Consider the following 18,573-nt stretch of genomic DNA (forward strand, 5'->3'; position numbering starts at 1 on the left):
CATGCATCAAGCACTCTCATTAACCTTTATGGGTTTAATCCTCACAACAACTGCAAGAGGGAGATACTATTATTCCCTGTTATACAGATAAGACAGGTGAGTCATGAGGATAAAGTTAACATGCTTGAGGTCAGACAGCTAGTAAATGTCAGAGCTGGGATTTGAACCGGGGTGGTCAGACTTGAGAACCTGCAATCTCATTCCCTGCACTACTCACCAACAAGCACAGAGGTGAGTCATTTTCAATCGTGCTCAGGAAGACTGGAACCCCAAACTGCTCTGCATAAACGGCAGGGAAAATGAACATCCTCCTTAATGTGGCTATGGTCAGATTTAGGAAGCTGTGAGTAGAGGCTTCGAAAGTTCCTAAGAGGGTCTCAGGCCTGCAGGTGTGTCAGAGCAAGGCAGGGAGCACAAGAGAAATGGGATGGAATTATTTCAGCCTGGAGGCAAAATGTGACAGCATCTGAGAGGAAAAGTAGGGACCAAGTTGTGAAAAGGCTCAAGTGCAGAAAGGTTTCAACAGGTCTCGAAAAAGGACCACACCACTAAGCCGGAACCCTTGGATTTTTTTTTTTTCCTGTCTTTTTAGGATCACACCTGCCCCATATGGAAGTTTCCAGGCTAGGGGTCAAATCAGAGCTACAGCTGCTGGCCTATGCCACAGCCACAGCAACAGAGGATCTGAGCCTTGGCTGTGACCTCCACCACTCACTGCCAGATCCTTAACCCACTGAGTGAGGCCAGAGATTTAAAATTCATCCTCATGGATACTAGTTGGGTTCTTAACCCACAGAGCCACAAATGGAACTCTGCCCCTGCATTCTTAATATACCACCCTTGACCCCACTGAGATTTGCTATGTGCAACATGGCCAGCCCCATTTGGTGCCTTGTCCATGGTGACATGTTTTCTGGACTGGCTTTTGCTCCTTTTTAGAGTCGTTACAGAGGCATTGGACACTGACAGAATAAAATGGCAGACTTGGGTCTGTGGGCAACGCAACCAGATAAGGCTAGAAAGTGGAAGGCGTCCACCTCTCTCAGAGTGGCCTGAGTCAGTGCTGTTAATTTCTTTTTTCTTTTCTTTTTTTTTTTTTTTTTTTGGTCTTTTTGCTATTTCTTTGGGCCGCTCCCGCGGCATATGGAGGTTCCCAGGCTAGGGGTCTAATCGGAGCTGTAGCCACTGGCCTACGCCAGAGCCACAGCAACGCGGGATCCGAGCCACGTCTGCAACCTACACCACAGCTCACGGCAACGCCGGATCGTTAACCCACTGGGCAAGGGCAGGGACCGAACCCGAAACCTCATGGTTCCTAGTTGGATTCATTAACCACTGCGCCACGACGGGAACTCCAGTCCCGTTAATTTCAAGTCACCAGACGAGATTCAGCAAGTGGCTGTCCCAGGGAGAGTCTGTCCTCCCCACCCCTCATGACCAAAGAAAGAGCCCAGCTCTGGGGCAGAGCGTTGCACTTCATGACTTCTCTTGGGCCAATGTTATAAACGGACTACACCTTCTAGAAAGAAAGGTTTGGAAATAAAAAGAACGACCTGAGATATCCAGGAGAAAGTGAAAGCTATGGAACAGAACGAGGCAATTCCCAACAACACCATGGAGAGTAGGGTTGAAGGTAATTATATTTTGTACCAGATTGGGGATGATAAAGACGAGTATGGGACAATTCAGAATGCCCGGAAGACATTAAGGCTGGGGGCCTCGTGACAGGCTTCTGTAATTTAATGAACAGAAACATACGTTACAAAACAAGGATGATAAACTAAGAATATTCCTGAAGGTCTGGGGATGGTCTTCTGGATGATGAGGCAGATATTGCCCCAAATTATGGGGAACACAGGGGGCTGTATTGAGCCTAAGTAAATTACTCTCACTCCTGTGTAGCAAATAGCAAGGCTTTATCGCAACACCGCACTCAGCGTGAGCTACCCATGATAAAATAAGAAGGGACATGCGAAAATGGTCCGAAGCCCACTTTAGACGTCAGCACAACATGGAGATTTTCCCAACATGATGAGCAGCCTTGACTGTAGCCCTCCAAGAGGAAAACAGCTGGAGTCGGGTTCAGAGAAAAGGAGACAGATCAGAAGGTAGCTGGGTGCGGTTGCCATGACATTGTTCAGACGGAGAGTATGAAGTACTTGAGCCTGGCAGCGATGTGATAACATTTCTTTCTTTTTTTTTTCTTGTCTTTTTGCCTTTTCTAGGGCTGCTCCTGTGGCATATGGAGGTTCCCAGGCTAGGGGTCCAATCGGAGCTGTAGCCACTGGCCTATGTATGCCAGAGCCACAGCAACGTGGGATCCGAGCCACATCTGCAACCTACACCGCAGCTCATGGCAACGCTGGGTCCGTAACCCACTGAGCAAGGCCAGGGATCGAACCCGCAACCTCATGGTTCCTAGTCGGATTCGTTAACCACTGAGCCACGACGGGAACTCCGTCATTTCTTGATACTTTAAAGAAGTTATAGCAGGACGAAGTCACCAAGAAGGCCATCAACGCCATTAAACAAGGAATAGAAAGATCTGGAACTGGGCAGGAGCTTTGGAGCCAATTCACCAGGACGGAAGGTGGGAAGGGGCCTGCTGCCTGACATCCTTTTGAGGGTTAATCTCCTGCGTGCTCCCTGCGATTTGGGGGAAACGCAAGGAGGATGTTTTCCCTTTCAAACATTTTGAAAAAGCTATTTTCGGCTGTTTTGAGGAAGGGAGGAACAAGAGCATTCCTCTCTCTGACCACAAGGAATCTTCATGAATATGGCCACAAATGGAAAGAAATTGGTTATGATGCTGCTTGAGTGATTCAGGCCTTTCAGAGTCACCTGAGGACCCTTCAGGCAGGGAAAATCTGGACATGGTCAAAGTCCCCTCAGAATGAAGTCCCTCTGAACACTGCCCACCTTAATGTAATTGACCAAGCAATGCCATGGTCGTCCAGCCCTCGTGCAGTGGTTGAGCCTTTAAAATAGAACCCCGAATCAGATCCATTTGATAAATGAGCTCCAAACCAGAGCCACGGTTGTTTGCCCATTGGAAGAGTTTTCCAGTAGCTGTTCTGTTCTTTGCCTTATAAAGACTCTACTATGAGGGTCCAGGGCCGTTGGAGGGGGGATATTTCGTTGTTGTTCTTATGGCTAAATTGGGGGAAAGAAAAACTGGTTTTGTAACTCTCCTGGCCTTATGACTTACCTGATAAACAACGCCAAGTAATAAGATTGGAAATTCTCTTAAAAAGTTTTGCACATTATTTGGTTACAGTTTCCATATGGCAAGAAGGCGAGGAGAGAAAACCTTCCATTCTGGGTCTCCACCCACCCCCCCAACCACATATTTAATCCATGCGCTTATGTCAAACTTAATTACAGGACTTTTGGCATAAAATAACAGTCCACATCCTCAGAGAGAAGAACTTAAGCAGTTAATATGTGCGATTGAGTGAAATTGCTTTGCTGAATGTTTATGAGTAACCCAAGACCAGTGAAATGTGCTGATATTTTAACCCTTTCCATGCTGACCTTGTGCCAAGAGGCTGTGGAATAGGAAAAAAGTAATAATTTCTCCTGATCTGCAGTATATCCTATTTCCCGAAACGGAGAGCGTTGGGTAAGACAATGTGATGGCGCTTTCACAAATAGGTTTGTGGAAGGAAAACAATAAAGCTAGAACACTTATGGAACTTGTCCCCATCTCAGGGAGTGGTGGGGATTCCACAGAAGAGCGTCACCTTTAAACCCGTGGTTTTTGCAGAAAATCCTCTGGAGCATCTCTGTACAAGGGGCAATTACTTTTGCCTTCGGGTTTTTTTTTTCCCCTACCCCCTTGAACCTTTTCAGACATTTTCCCTTTTCACTTTCCCCAGTTGATTGTGAATGGTTTTAAAATGCACATATTTTTGACCCTAAAACAACTCTCTGTTTCCCCCTGCCATCGTTGATGGGATAAGTGACCTCTGTTTAAACTTTTCTTTTGTCTAAATCACAGTAAGACATGTCTCTTTTAGACTAGAGGAACCTCTTAAAATATAAAATCATCCGCTTCGTTTCCTTCCTTATCCAACGTCCTTTTTTTTTTTTTTTTCTTTTTAAATTTATTTTAGGGTTGCACCCATGGCATATGGAAGTTCCCAGACTAGAGGTCAAATTGGATCTGTAGCCGCTGGCCTACACCACAGCCACAGCCATGAGGGATCTGAGCTGCGTCTGCGACCTACACCACAGCTCGTGGCAACACCAGATCCTTAACTTGCTGAGCGAGGCCAGGGATTGAACTCGTGTCCTCATGGATACTAGTCAGGTTTATTTCTGCTGAGTGAGAACAGGAACTCCCAACATCCTTTCTTAAACCAGGGAGATTGGGAGCTAACTTCTGAATTCATACTTCCTCTTATTACCTTCGTTTCTGAAAACAGCCCTATTACTACCTGCCCCATAAAAGCCAGCCTTTTTTTTTTTTTTTCTTTTTTTCTTTTTAGGGCCGTACCCAAGGTATATGGAGGTTCCCAGGGTAGGGATCGAATGGGAGCTGCAGCTCCCGGCTTATGCCACGGCTCACAGCAACGCTGGCTCCTTAACCCACTGCATGAGGCCAGGGATCGAACCTGCGTCCTCACAGTTGCTAGTCAGGTTTGTTTCCACTGAGCCATGATGGGAACTCCGAAATGCCAGCCTTTTAACACTGAGCCTGAATTCTCTTATCTTTATTCTCTCCAAACTCAATTTCACCACTGCAGACTTTTAGGGGTGTAGTCAACCCATGTCCCAATGGTGTCAGAATCCAATGATATCATCTTTATCTACAGAATATTCTGTGGGCTGTTTCAGGAGGTCCGGGTTTTAGCTAGGCTGCCCATCCATTTTGCCTCATATCTTCACACCTCTCCCTCCCTGCTGGTCCTCTTTCAGCCCCATCCACAGCATGTGGAAGTTCCCGGGCTAGGCACTAAGTCTGAGCCACAGCTGCGACCACTGGGCTGAGGATCAAACCCGTACTGACGCAGTGACCCAAGTAGCAGCACTTAGGTTCTTAACTCACTATATCACAGTGGGAACTCTACATCTCACTCTCTTTAAAGTCTCTTTCTCATCCCACTTCTTTGACTCTTTGGAGCATTTGTATCTTTTCATTTCTCTGGCTTGCGTCTTCACTTGTTATATCAAAATGCTCCTGGAAGTGCATTTTCTCCTTTATCTGCTTCTGCAAACTTGACTAGGGTTATAGTTTATACGTATTTTCAGAGCTATTGTTTAGTTTAGCACATTGGAACCCCAGCCTTGAGATGGGCGCCATAATGTTATGGTGTTGGAATTAGAGGATATTTGTTAAAGTACCTGGTTCAGTGCCTGATCCATAGAAGACCTTCTAGAAAAGTGAATTCATTTGTTCGTGGATTCCTTTATTCGTTCACTGTATATGGAGGGCTTCAGGCGCCAAACAACTACATGATAACCATACTGTGACTCATGCTAGATGGCTGGGGATTGAGATATGAGAGACCCCATATTTGCTAAAATACTTCAAGAGATGGGGAAACGCCACCCTTCGAGTACTTTGTACATTTAAAGCACTGCACTAGGAATTTCATACACAACTAACAAACAACCTAGAAGTGAGGGATTATTCCCCCTCATGTTAGTTTTGACGCAGATTATCGATACGTGGGTTTGAAGGTCATACCTCCAGAACTGTTCTGGTCTCGACGTGAGATATTTCAGTAAAGCATAAAGGTGATGCCCCATATGGTGCAGACTCATGGACTCTTGATATAAATGGACTTTGCTTAGTTTCCATGCATCACTCAGGTCCTAGATTAAAGTTGCTTTGTTAGGGGGGCTTTCCCTGACTCACCCCAAGATAAATGAGGGCTCCTTGTACTTTCTCTTACCTTCTGAACGTTTCTGGTTACTGCTCACTACAATCTGTACGTATGGGTTCACTGTGGGATTATCCTTTCTTGTCTGGCTCCCTTAGGAGACACTGTAAGGTCCAAGAAGGTAGGGACCCCATTCATGGTGTTCAAGACCCCGCACCCGATCTGTAGCACAGTGCTTGGCCCATAGCGAGTGTTCAGTAACCTTTGTTGAGTGATTATTGATGTCACAATAACATGGGTTACAAAAATGCAGGCTCTCTATACAGGGTTCATTTTCCACCTTGGAATCAGCCACCTAACTTGAAGCATCTTTCCCTCGCGCGTGACTTCTATGCAGCATATGATTGGACTGTTTGGGGGTTCCACTGGCTGGTCGTGAAGAAGGGGACAGAAACAGGTGACCCCTTTTACCTGCAGGACAAAAGCCGATGGGAATGGGAGAAGAAAGGCTGAGCTAGAAAAAGTCAATTATCAGACAAGTCTGGGAGGTGGGGAAAGCTGGACATGGGAAGAGAGTGACCTTGGTGTCTTCCTGTCCTTACTTCCCGTCTCCCCAGGAAGTGTCAGTCAGGGGTTTTCAGGAAAGGGTGTTGTCATGGTAACCTGAATTGGCTCTTCCCCTCTTGCCCTCATGTGCCCTGGCTGTCCCCATGCTGGGTGGAAGAGGGCGGTCACTCTGAGGTTTCAGAGGCATCCCGGAAAATCCAGAGCAGACAAGGTCTGCGACGACAGCACCAACTGCAGCACGTGGCAAGGATTCCAGCCCAGGATGCCGGGGCGGCCTGTTCTTGAACTAATTGAAATGTAATCCGCTAGAGCCATTTTCTTGATAACTTGGGAACCCTCTCTTGGCTTCTGCAAGCTCCAAAGAGCCTCTAACATACAGTATGCTATATTTTTGCACTTTTCTCTCTGTGTATTGGATTTCAGACCCAAAAAAGTCTTTTTGAAAGAGGGACTCTAGCGAGAGTCACTGTATAATTTATCCTCCGAACTGGGACGCTTTGGAGAGCACAAAGAAGCGCTATTAATAATTATACCGGGACAGCAGATATCGCTGGGGCCATTCCGGGCAAAATGGGAGGTGCAGTCAAGAAAACTCCAGGATCATGAACAAATTAAATGCATCCACAGGGCTGAAAATCCCGGCAGTCAGGGCGGCGTCTGCGTCACCCCAGGCCTGGGAAAGTGCGTGGTATACAGTAGGTGTTCAAACAGTAACTGAATGAGTAAATCCAACTGGGTTTTGGAATAAGTCCTGGGTGTGCTTTCTGAACAGAAATCGATACGGGGTCCCCTGACTTAGGCCAAACAGACCCAGCCGGATGTTGCAAGGGTGATCTGTGTCCTCCCCAAAGTGGGCAGGTTCAAGGCTTAAGCAGAGGTGCCTGCCGTGTTTACTCATTCCCAACCCGGAGCAGTTAACTGCCTTCTGCTGACACACCCTGAAGAGAAAGACGAAGCTGTTCTCGACATTTGCGCAGGCACCGTCGCCGACTTATTTTGCTACCACGCCGGCCTGGGTTCCAGTGGAGTTTTACAACATATATGCACACGGGGCTCCATACTTGGGGGCTGCTCTGTAGAAAGGGGCTCCTCGGGAGTCCCTGCTGGGTCCACCAGAGATGCTGGCTGCAGCCTGGGGCCTGCCTAGACGCAGCTTGGCCCCTCTGGTTCCCACCCCTCCTCCACCAGCCTGCCCAGTGCACCAGGAAGAGTGCAGTGGTCCATTGACCTCTGGGGAGCCAAAGGGCGTGGTCAGCTTTTTTTCGAGGTTATGGACGGTCTGAGTGACACCAGAGCCCACGCCTCCAACGGCAAGGCCAGCGGCCCTGGAGACGAGGGGCGAGGCCTGGCCGAGCCTCCTCGTCCACTTTTAGCCCTGCCCTGGAACTGACCAGAAGCCATGCCCTCCTCCCTCGGCCTGCCGGGAGCGCTGCCTCTTCTTCCCATGTCTTGGGAGCGAGATCCGTCTCCTCTGACAAACGCGAGATTCCAGGCCGAACTTTCCCATGCCACCGTCCCTCAAAATAGCCCGAGCGGAGCTGTATTTATAGCCGTGTGAGACTCTAATGGACCAATTTGTTTGAATTTCCACTGCTTTTGTGTTGAACATACCCCTCACCCGTGGACCGTCTCTTTAGGCCTTTATTGATGGGGTGTGTGAGGGTAGCGCGGGGGCCGTGACCAAGATGGGAGCTTTCGAGAGCGCGGGGGCTGTTTTGCATATTTACTGTTCTTTCAAGCCGCTTTTTTTGAGAGAGAGAGAAAGAGACAGAGAAAGAGGTTTCTGTAAGTAGCCCGGACAATGAGAACAAGCCCGGCTGTATGCCAAGCACGGGATGCCGGCCAAAACACATATCATTAGCTTGGACCAGCTATAAGCAAGGAAATGAGAAACATATGTTGGAGAGCAAGGTTAGGAGTGAGAGACTATGGGTCAGTGACAGTCACCCTAAAACTTTTCCCCTTGTTCTTCAGCTGTGGCCTGGCCGTGTCAAATGTCATTGCGACTGCCTTGATTTCTCATGGTGGGGCTGCCTGTGTTTGGTTTGGTTTGGTTTGGTTTTTTTTTTTTTTTTTTTTTCTTTCTTCCTCCCCCTGCCTGTTTCCTGATGGGAGTTTTTTTTTGGGGGGGGGGTGGGGAGGGGAAGAGGGGATGGGCGGGGAAAGGTTTGTGCGAGATAGTTTTTCCCAGTTCTGGGAAAACTCGCAACCTTGCTTCCCGGGATGCTCTCGGAAATGCCTCACTTTCTCTGAAGTTACAGTGTCTCTTGGGTTGGGATTTGGACTCGGTTTGGTGAGGGAAGGCAGAGGGGAAGGTTTTGCAAGCCTTTCTTGCTGTTTCGTTCTGAAATATAATTAGACGCGCCTCATTACCTCACACTGAAGGACTTTTGTACTTTTTCCGAGCTGCGTTTCCCGAGCTCCTTGACGGGCCGCGGGCTGCTGTATCCACTGGTGTTTTATCATATTAGCAGTTATTTTTTTTCCCCAACACGTCTGTCCTCTTGTCTTGTGCTCCCTGAGCTTTCCGGGCTTGATTTGCTGGTCTGAAGGCCAGGCCCAGGGACTCTGCTGGGGCCCGGTGCTGGGGGACAGGCCCGTATTCCTTTGGTCCTTGCCGGCTGCCCTCTCCTCCACCACATGAGTTTTCGTTAAAGTGTTCCCCGGACAGTTTGCTAACAAGGCTGTGCTCTCTTCCATCCCAGGGTCAAGACCCCTGTTCCCTATAAAACCCAGATGACGAACTGCATTGAGGGAAGCTCAGAGGCGGTCCCCGGAGGACCCACTATGGCTACTGTTCTGCAGCCGGAGATGCTTCCAGGCGGCCTCCCGGGAACCTCCCCAGGCTCCGACACCCAGGTTTGGCTACAGTCAGAAAAGAGCCGGGGGTGCACCCAGCCATTCCCGTTAAGGAACCGTCCTGCCGGGGGCTGCGTGGGGCTGGTACAAGCCTGGGTGGCGGAGAGCTACGGGAGAAAGGCCTTCCCAGAAAGCCTCTGGGCGGCTCTTTTTCAGATTTGGGGAATGGTGTTTGGGGTGGAAACCATTTCAAATAATTAAAACATTTGGTCCCTGTTTATCCTCTGCTTCCTTCTTCAGGCCTTGTTCTGAAAATAAACTTTGCTTGGAGTTTCCGGGCTCCTAAAATTCCCGAGTGTGTCAGTGTCCTGAGAGCCTTGGGCAGAGCTAATGATTGGCTTGAGGTTAGCTGGGCCTCTTTCCCCAGGTGAACTGTCTTCACGTTTTCCTCTTCAGTTTTTTTTTTTCCCCCTCTTTTTCTGGGTAGCAGGTCTCTCTCCTGGGCCTGGAGACAAGCCTCCCTTGTTAACTGTTCCTAAGCGCTCAGTGGATCAGGAGGGGTGTGTGTAAGAGTGTGTGTGTGTGTGTGTGTGTGTGTCCATTTGACAAAAAAACAAGAGAGGAAAGAGAACAGCCAAACCACAGCATGTAGGCCGTGGGTATTTAAGTCTTCCATGGACAGTGAGGCAGGATCCTGGGGCCTGAAAATCTTCCACGTTGCAAGAGTCTGTTTCTCGGCTCTGTCCCCTTCCCTCTCTGTTGTGGCAGAGGGCAGCCGGAATGAGGTTTGCATCTATGTGTTCTCTTTCTGTGTCCTTACTGTTTGGCTGCCTGTCAAATCGCAACACAGTCAAAAACCTGCCTCGACTCCATCATATCCCACCATCTCGTTACCTCCCTTCTGGCTCTGCCACGCCTGCTCTTGCCTGGAACCCGAGAGGCCTTCTCGATGGTTCTGCCCACCTCCCCTTCGCCCTGTTTCAGTCCACTCAGCAATGAGTGGCCAGAGGGACCGTCGGAAAATCCCACTTCAACAAATCCCCCTACCCTCCCGAGAGCCCTCCTGGTCGCTGCCTACGTCTCCAACTTGACACCGAGCCATCTCTCTTTGGTCTTTTATGTTCCAGACACGAGCTTTCTTGGCCTCACCAGTCAAGCAGGAATAACCACAGCGCCTCCTCAAAGGGTTGGGAGGAGTAAATGCTTGAAACACAGCAAGCCCCTAAAACGGGGTCTGACCACGACAGGCTCAGTAAACGGCAGGACCGTTCTGTTCTGTTTACCCCTTTGAGTTTGCCGAGGACTTTCCTGCTTCCCATCTCATCGTTGATGTTTTTCTCTTTGTCAGTTGCTTCTTTCTTGGGCTTCAAGTGTGAGTTTAAATGTTAACTCCTTAGAGACTTTCTCTAATCAGTTGATTCAAATAGGTTCCCATCCCTTGAACCCTCAACCCCATTATTTTTCTCCTGTAATAGCCGATTTGTTTCCCTCATACCCCTTTTCCCCACTTGTATGTACACAGTATTCATTCACCTGCAGGCGGGGTTAGGTCTGGACACCCTGATCTAGCACAACAACCACTTGCTGAATCAATGTTGGAGTCATTCAAATTCCTGGCCTTTCCTCTTCGAATACCAGGGCCACGCCCATCCCAGCTTGTCTCCTGGGCCACACACTTCTCTCCAGTTCCTGCCTTTATTTATTCATTGTCTCATCCTTTTGCTGCTACTGACCCTGGGCTTTCGGGGAGGGAAAGTCTCTGAATCCTCCAGACGCTGCCATCTCCCTCCAGAGTTCTCTTCTCTCACGTGGGGGCCAGTTTCTCCTGTGAGAGGCTCACACTTTCATTTCTAGGTAAATGATAAATAATAGAATATGCAACGCCCAGAGTGAGTTCAATGACTAAGAACTCCTCCTCTGCCAAGTTAGAAGGGTTTAGGGATGAATTAACTCATCGTCTGCCGTTAAGAGATCAACGTCTCTGCCATCCCTCCATGGATAGTCCAGATCAGGCATCTTACAGCTCAAATCAAAAGTCTGAAGTGATGGTAGGAAACCCTAGTAGCCACTGTCGAGCCTCATCATCACGCACTGTACAAGGACATGTGTGACACGAGCTAAGAAGCCATAACCTGACCTGTCCTCATGAATCTCTCTTTCACTCTCATGGCCAAGAACGCCAAGAAGGAAAATGCCCTCGACTGAATTTTTATTATTTATTGATTCTGTCCCCTGCCCCCTTAGGCCTCCGTGCACTTTGCTAATTACTTCTTTGGAAATCTTTTTACTTTACCATTCACCAGAATGCTGCCACCTCTGGGAAAGAATGTGGCAGTGTGATGGAATGCAGGCTTGATAAGAACTGAGCTTCCAGAAGTGTCTTCTCAGCGAAATGCTGGTCCAGCCCCACCCTGTAATGTAATGCACTATGCAGGCAATGATGTAACCCTGAGAAATAGCATGAGGCTTGCATCAGAGGGATTCTTTTCATCCAGCAGAATAAGCATAAGGATAACTGTCTTCATCATTTCATTCTTGGCCCCACCTGGATTTGTACCACTGGTGTGACTACGTCATGGAATCAGCACGTGTGAGGCTCTCTGTTCCATTACTGAGATCTGAAGGGGACATCTGTATTTCCTCAGACTAAACTATTATTTCTTTTTTTTTTTTTGTCTTTTTTTTTTGCCATTTCTTGGGCTGCTCCTGCGGCATATGGAGGTTCCCAGGCTAGGGGTTGAATCGGAGCTGTAGCTGCCAGCTTACGCCAGAGCCACAGCAACGTAGGATCCGAGCCGCGTCTGCGACCTACACCACAGCTCACGGCAACGCCGGAACCTTGACCCACTAAGCAAGGGCAGGGATTGAACCCGCAACCTCATGGTTCCTAGTCGGATTCGTTAACCACTGCGCCACGACGGGAACTCCTAAACTATTATTTCTTAATAACGCAAATAGCTATTAATCTCCTTAAGAAGAAGAAAATAAAGATCTTTTCCACGTACGCAAAAGAGACTGCACCGGTTTCTCCATGTTTGGATGGGGAGCAGATAAGACAGTTTTATTGAAACGAATTTCCTAGAATTTCATGGTGGGAACTTTGGGAACAGAAAGAATGTCGATGGTGAAGGGGAAGGACAAAATGTGTCTTTAATGTAATGTTTTATTGTTATAATGACACTTTGAATTCAAGATTACCTCTGTTGGAAAGAATATGAAACATTTCACACACAGTATTGCAAACCTCAAGAATCCAGGTATCTTTACTTCAAAAGTTATTGTTACTTTAAAGTTGGGAAGAGTGGATTCAACAGAAGAATCTTCCCCCCAGCGCAGAACTTTGGAGGAGAGCCAGCACAGTTATATTGCTATTCCAGAGTTTCTGCATTTCCACAGATCTCAGACGAGACCAAACAATATGTTTTGTGCTACACTCGAAGCAAGGAGGCAGCCAGGTTGTATTTAACCCAACAAATAAAGTAAAAGTTGATGGAGTGTCTCCTACGTATAAAGAATATGAAAGGCACAGGCCTTGTTCTCAAGGAATTTATAACTTAGTGAAGGGGTCAGACATGTAAACTAAATTTCCTGGGAAGCACTGTTAAATGAAAGCATTGCGAAAGGAGCATTGACAACGAGTTGTGGAGGCATCATGGGGAGGGGCTGCTCTGGATGGGGGCTGCTTAGGACAATCAGAAGGAGAAAGACCCAACAGTAGGATCAGGCCACTTCCCTAGGAGGCACCAGGGAACCCTTCTGATTGGTGGAGATTTCTTCTAAGTTCTGAGATGAAACCTACCTATCCAGGTATCTGTAGGTATCCACCATGTGTTTCCAGCTTTATCTTCTAAAGCAATGCAAATTATTATTATTATTATTTTTGTCTTTTTAGGGCTGCACTCGCTACACATGGAGGTTCCCAGGCTACGGGCCAAATTGAAGCTGTAGTCACTGGCCTACGCGACAGCCACAGCAAGGCCAGATCTGAGCTTTGTCTGCAACCTACACCACAGCTCACAGCAATGCCAGCTCCTTAGTCCACTGAGCAAGGCCAGGGATCGAACCTGCGACCCATGGATACTAGTCAGATTTGTTTCCACTGAGCCAGGACAGGAACTCCGCAATGCAAATCATTTTAATCCCTCTCATATGTGCCTGCCTTCACAATTCTAAATCTGGATGACATTTCTTTCCCTTTTCCCATGCTGCCCACCTCCCCCCTACTGCCCCCGAGTCCTTTGCCTTCTCCCATTTCTGTTAGATACACCAATTTCTTCAACTCTTTCACCTGTGTCACGAATCCCAAATCCTTCACTATCTGGGCCTTCTTCTCTTGACACACTCCACGTTATTCACATCCATCCTTGAAATTGGCATTGAAAAGGGAACACAATACTTTAGATACGGGTTGACCGGTGGGGTCATTTTCTTCCTTTGTTATCCATCCATCCCTCTGTTTATCCATCCAACCACCTATCCAAAGGACACTTAAATAAGCTTCTGTGACATGAGGTATTGATTGTTCTAGTTACTACTGGGGATAAAAAGATGGAAAACTTCCATGAAGCGCAAGTCAAGGGAGATGACGTTTGGAGGAAACCATTCTACCACCACCACCTAAGATTTTGTTAGTCATCTGCCATCTATTGATTATGCAGTTAGCATCTACCGAGTTTGTGGACCCCCAAACATCTAACAGCATCTTACAAAACTTATGCTTAAACAGATTGCTCTCGTTCAATGCTTTAGCATTGAACCATCCAGCAACGATCAGAATTTTCCACTGATTTTGGCCTTTGAAATGTCAGCCCATTGTTTCAGTTTTTTGAGATATTTTGGGACTCTAGACCCTGTTCTCCAACATCAAGCCTTTCCTTTTAGTTCTAGTCCGCCTGCAAACGCGAATAGCTTGGCCCAGAACCCTGGAGACATGGAGCCAGCTTTGAATTGAGCCAGCTTTGAATCCACCCAGCTCTAGGAGGAGAAAGGCCTCAGTTCTTTATCTTGGCCATCACAGAGATCATTTTTGGACAAATGTGATATTGAAATCAAGATACAGTGTCCCCAAGGAATTTTTTTAAACCAATTTACTAGTATAAATGCTAAATAAATAAATGCATTAATAAAAAGTAGAACTGAGTACCAGGCCTTATCCAACCCCATGTTTACAGAGAGATCAATCCGCTAATGTGGAAATTGGCAGCTCCAGGAGGTTTGGGAAGAAGCATCTCCCTGTTCAACTCAGAGATACTAAATCAGCGGATTAGGTCTCCAAACTGTCTCTGGGGCTAGAGAGAATAGCAGTGCTCTTTATGAGCATCTTGGATTTCTACTTTTAAAATGAAATCCACTGGGTCCTATCAGTCTGTGGTTTGTCTGCTCTGGTTTTAGCCAACCCGAGATGGGGTTGCATCGTGATTGGTTACAACAGTCTGCTCTTCGGAAGGGGGACCCCACTGACCCCTGACCACAGCCGGTCATACAGGGAGCGTCAGAGGCGGACCAATTACCTAAGAGGATGTAGAAAAATCAAACAGAGGCTGGGTACAATGAAGGGAAAAAACACACAGCAGGCCCAGCTTTAGTTCCACCGCTTGAATTACCACTATGTCAATAGAAGGTGATAAATCAAGGGAGATATTTACTGATTAAAATTACAGACTCCTACGGGAAACTGTATAAACAGATTGGAGAACAAAGCCTTCAGGGACTGAGCCCAGCCGAATCCATCCAGGCTTTGGCCAGTCGTTTCTGTCTCTGGCCAACTCTTGGACCCAGGGGTCATGGAGAGAGCAAGTTGCTCCACAAAATCAGACTTGCTACGCACAGATCCAAATACTTGTAGGGAAAATTTAAAGCCATGTTGGGAAGAGATTCAGACTCAGGTCCATTCACGAGGGATCCTCCTATTTTTTTTTTTTTTTTGACTTTTGCTCTCAAGTCTGGTCTAGGCTCCCTAGAAAGATCAAGAACACCTCTTCATGCCCTGTATGCCAGTGGAGGCCCTGAGGCTACAGATGCTGAAGAGAGGACATAGGAGACATGAGTGGGCATGAAGCCCACTCCCGTGGGGAGGGTGGAGGGTGGTAAACGTTGCCAATAAGCTTTTTCTGCCAAACTACCTTGCCCACCCTTTCTGGTGTGTCCATGTCAGTGTTGCCAGGGCAACCAAAGCTTTGCTCTGCCATGCCGGTCTCTCTAGGTGCATTGCATGGTCAAGGTCATTCTGCTTCTTTATATGGTGATCTTTTTGAGTGAGGGAAAGGCTTTTGGGGGTTTCTGGAGCAATTTGTGAAAGGAGGACTTAAAGCAAGTTTGCAGTTTTGTTTTCAGAGCCCTGGATGTTTTTTTTTTACACCAGCTCTGCCTTGTGGGAGTAAGGCAGCAAACCTCTCTGTTCTGATAGAGGCAGCACAGGTTTCTGTCTGATGGATGAGGAAGCCCTGGGGAAGGGAGGGGGGCTATTTGGCATCAGTATTGGCTCCATTATCTAAGTGTGGTCTCTGGGTGAAATTCTGACCTCCCAACCCAAGTTCCATTCCTTCCCTTTTGTGTCCTTGGCCATGATACTGCAGTCATCACTCAAAGGGGATTGGGCAAAAATGTTCTGGGATATATAGGCTCTGATGCCTGGGAGGAGGGAGGCAGGCCTCTCTACAAGGTCAAAGTCACAGCGGTGTGTTAGAGGCACAACTCCTATTAGGGCCACCATGCATGGTTGGGTTGGGGGTTTTGCAGATTTTGTAAAGGTGCCTGGCTGAGGGGACAATTGTGGGCTGAAACCAGCTGATGTTCTACTTGCCAAGCTGCCTCACGGCTTGCCCTGATACACGGCAGTGTCCACTTGGAAGGAAGATAACTTTTTCTCCATCCCCAGGAAAAGCTGGTCCTTGAGGCATGCAGCCCACAGGCTTTGTCTCCCCAGTTGGGGCACCTTTTCCTAATGGTCCCTCTAGAAGGAGTGTCTTTTTCTAAATAGCAGGAAGGTACAGAACAGACTGGACAAGGCCCTGATTCTTCTGGCCTTTTCCTCGGAGCTGAGAGGAAGACGAGGTGAAAAAGATCCCAGTGAGGGCATCAAGAAGCTCATACTTGGCCTTTTAAAAGGCAACGGTGGATAACAAAACGCCTGAATAATCACCCTGGCTCGCTCTTCGTTCTTTTGCAACCGGGTTACAGTAAAGGGAGGCAAACGTTCCTATGTTTGTTTTTCCCTCCCCGCAGGAATTGGTTAAGCATCCTCTGAGTGACCTCCTGTCCTGGGGTGTCACCGAGCCCATCTCATCATCGGCCTCCAGAGATGCTTGATGTTACTGCTCAGGCATCGTATACTGTCTTAACTTCCAGAAAACTTGGAGACATCCCTTTTATTTTGTTTTATTTTTTCTTTTAAGGAAGTGATGTTTAGAGCTGTCGCGCTTGGCTGCTCTGCCCCTTGGAGCCTCCTCTAAAGGGTTTCCTTATCTCTCAATGGACGTACGTTTTGGAGATGGGGAGAAATTAATTCCCATTTCCCAGGCTGAGAAGGTGAAGTTGGTGAGTGCTCTGATCTCGTTCTTCTGCTCTCCTTGATGAAAAATCTCTCTTTGCCCTGGAATATCATGGCCTGGAAGTCTTTAAATTAAAAACAGTTGTGAAACGGGCAGCAATTTAGAACTTACACCAGGGCATGAATCTGTAAAGAGCAAGGCCTCGGGATGCAGGTCATGTGTCTCCAACGAGGCCTGTTTTGTGTCCCTGGTGTGCACTAAGCTGCTGCTTCTCCCTCAAAGAGGGAACGTCAGTCCTCTTGGGCTGTTCCCCACCCTCCCTTCTGACTTAACTTCCCCCCTGGTCCCACGTCCGGGCTTCTAGGATTTGCCACCGGCACGGTGGGGCCAACAGGCCTGGTGCTTCTTCGGGGTCTGGTGTCCTACTGGGGGCCGACACCTCTCAAGAACACAGGGGGACCAAGAGACAGCGAGGCAAGGGCGAGAGGCGACCATACAGCCACAGAAGAAGCCCTTGCAGACACTGTGAATCTGGGCCTGCAAAACCAGACGCCGTTTTAAAGAAGATATTTTTGTCAATTTCCAGAGAAGGTAGCGGAAATGCCAGGCAATAAAACAGTGAGTTGAGGATGGGCCAGTAAACCTCCTCCTTAGTGTTTATGGCCTGGCTGCTTTGAAAGCAGGAGACACCATCTCCAGTGGGTTTGGTCGGAGGAAGGAGTGGTGTTGAGGCTGGGGGGCTGGTGGGCGGTTAAGACCCTGACTGTTTTTTCCTCACGAAAGTCTTCCTACTGTCACTTTCTCTAGCACGGCGGCTCCTCTAGAGTGATGTTCTCGCTCCAAAGATCCCAGAATATCCTGTTATCTGGCTGCTTTCATCAACAAGTCAAATCCACCCATAAGGACCAGGCAGCCCTGGGATCCAAGATCGCATAATACTATTCGGCAGAAAAAGAATTATCACATCAATCTGGAAATATAATTGTTCCCTGAGCCACATTCAGAATTGTATTCAGTTATGTTCCACAGGTTATCATGACAGTCCCTGGTGGCCTGGCTCCTGCGTGTGGTAGGAGGGGCTGGGGCTGGCAGGTGTGGTGGGACCAGCGCTCCTAACTTTACATGCCACGTTCAGAGATTTGCCCTGTCTCTGTCAGAGAGTTGATGTTTTAGAGCCAGGGGATACTTGGGCAGAGCTACAGATGGGAAGAGCCGTAGGAGAACCATCTTGAAGATCTAGGTAATAGCTAATATTTCTTGAACCTACCATGCGCCAGAACCTGGCCGATTTTCTTATGTGCATTTTCTTCTTAAATCTTCACACACCCCTATGAGGTAGGCATTACTCTTGTCCTCATTTTGCAGCTAGACACGCTGAGGCTCTGGGAGGTCAAGAATCTTGCCCAGGTCACACAGCTTGCAAGTGGTAGGGCAGGAACGTGAACCTGAGTCTCAAAGTCTCCAGAGTCCACAGTCCTAACTACTGTACATCAGACCTAGGGGGCCCATTTTTCATTTCGTCAAGTGTTCAGGAAAACCCTCTTCGTTCGTGTAGAAGGGGAGAACCTCTGGATTTGGGATCCTGAGACCCAGACGTCAAGGGTGCTAGATGTAGCAAATAAAAATACAGAACGCCCAGTTAAATGTGAAAAATGGCTCCAATGAACTTTGGTAACTTATTAAAAATAGCTGAATACAGGACATTCAAGGCTCCCTAAATAAAGACGCAGGACAAAATCATTCAATACTGGTCATGGCTTGTACTCCGAGGATGCCTAGCAACCCCACCAGGTAGGCAGGTTGGGTCTGTCATGCCATTTCTTTTTTCTTTTTCTTTTTAGGGCTGCACCTGCGGCACATGGAAGGTCCCGGGAAGGGGGTCAAATCAG

General features: G+C 47.9%; 1 protein-coding gene across 1 annotated transcript in view; it reads right to left on the reverse strand.

The window, feature by feature from the left end:
- ZFHX3 (zinc finger homeobox 3) overlaps positions 1 to 18,573 on the reverse strand; it is a 996,345-nt gene that overhangs the window by 348,674 nt on the left and 629,098 nt on the right. The gene's annotated exons all lie outside the window — the stretch shown is intronic.

Source organism: Sus scrofa, chromosome 6, assembly GCF_054392235.1.
Source record: "Sus scrofa isolate SSC_HxYL_T2T_F1_AM1 chromosome 6, Sscrofa_HxYL_maternal_Yorkshire_Landrace_v2.0, whole genome shotgun sequence".
In the NCBI taxonomy this organism is placed as follows: domain Eukaryota; kingdom Metazoa; phylum Chordata; class Mammalia; order Artiodactyla; family Suidae; genus Sus; species Sus scrofa.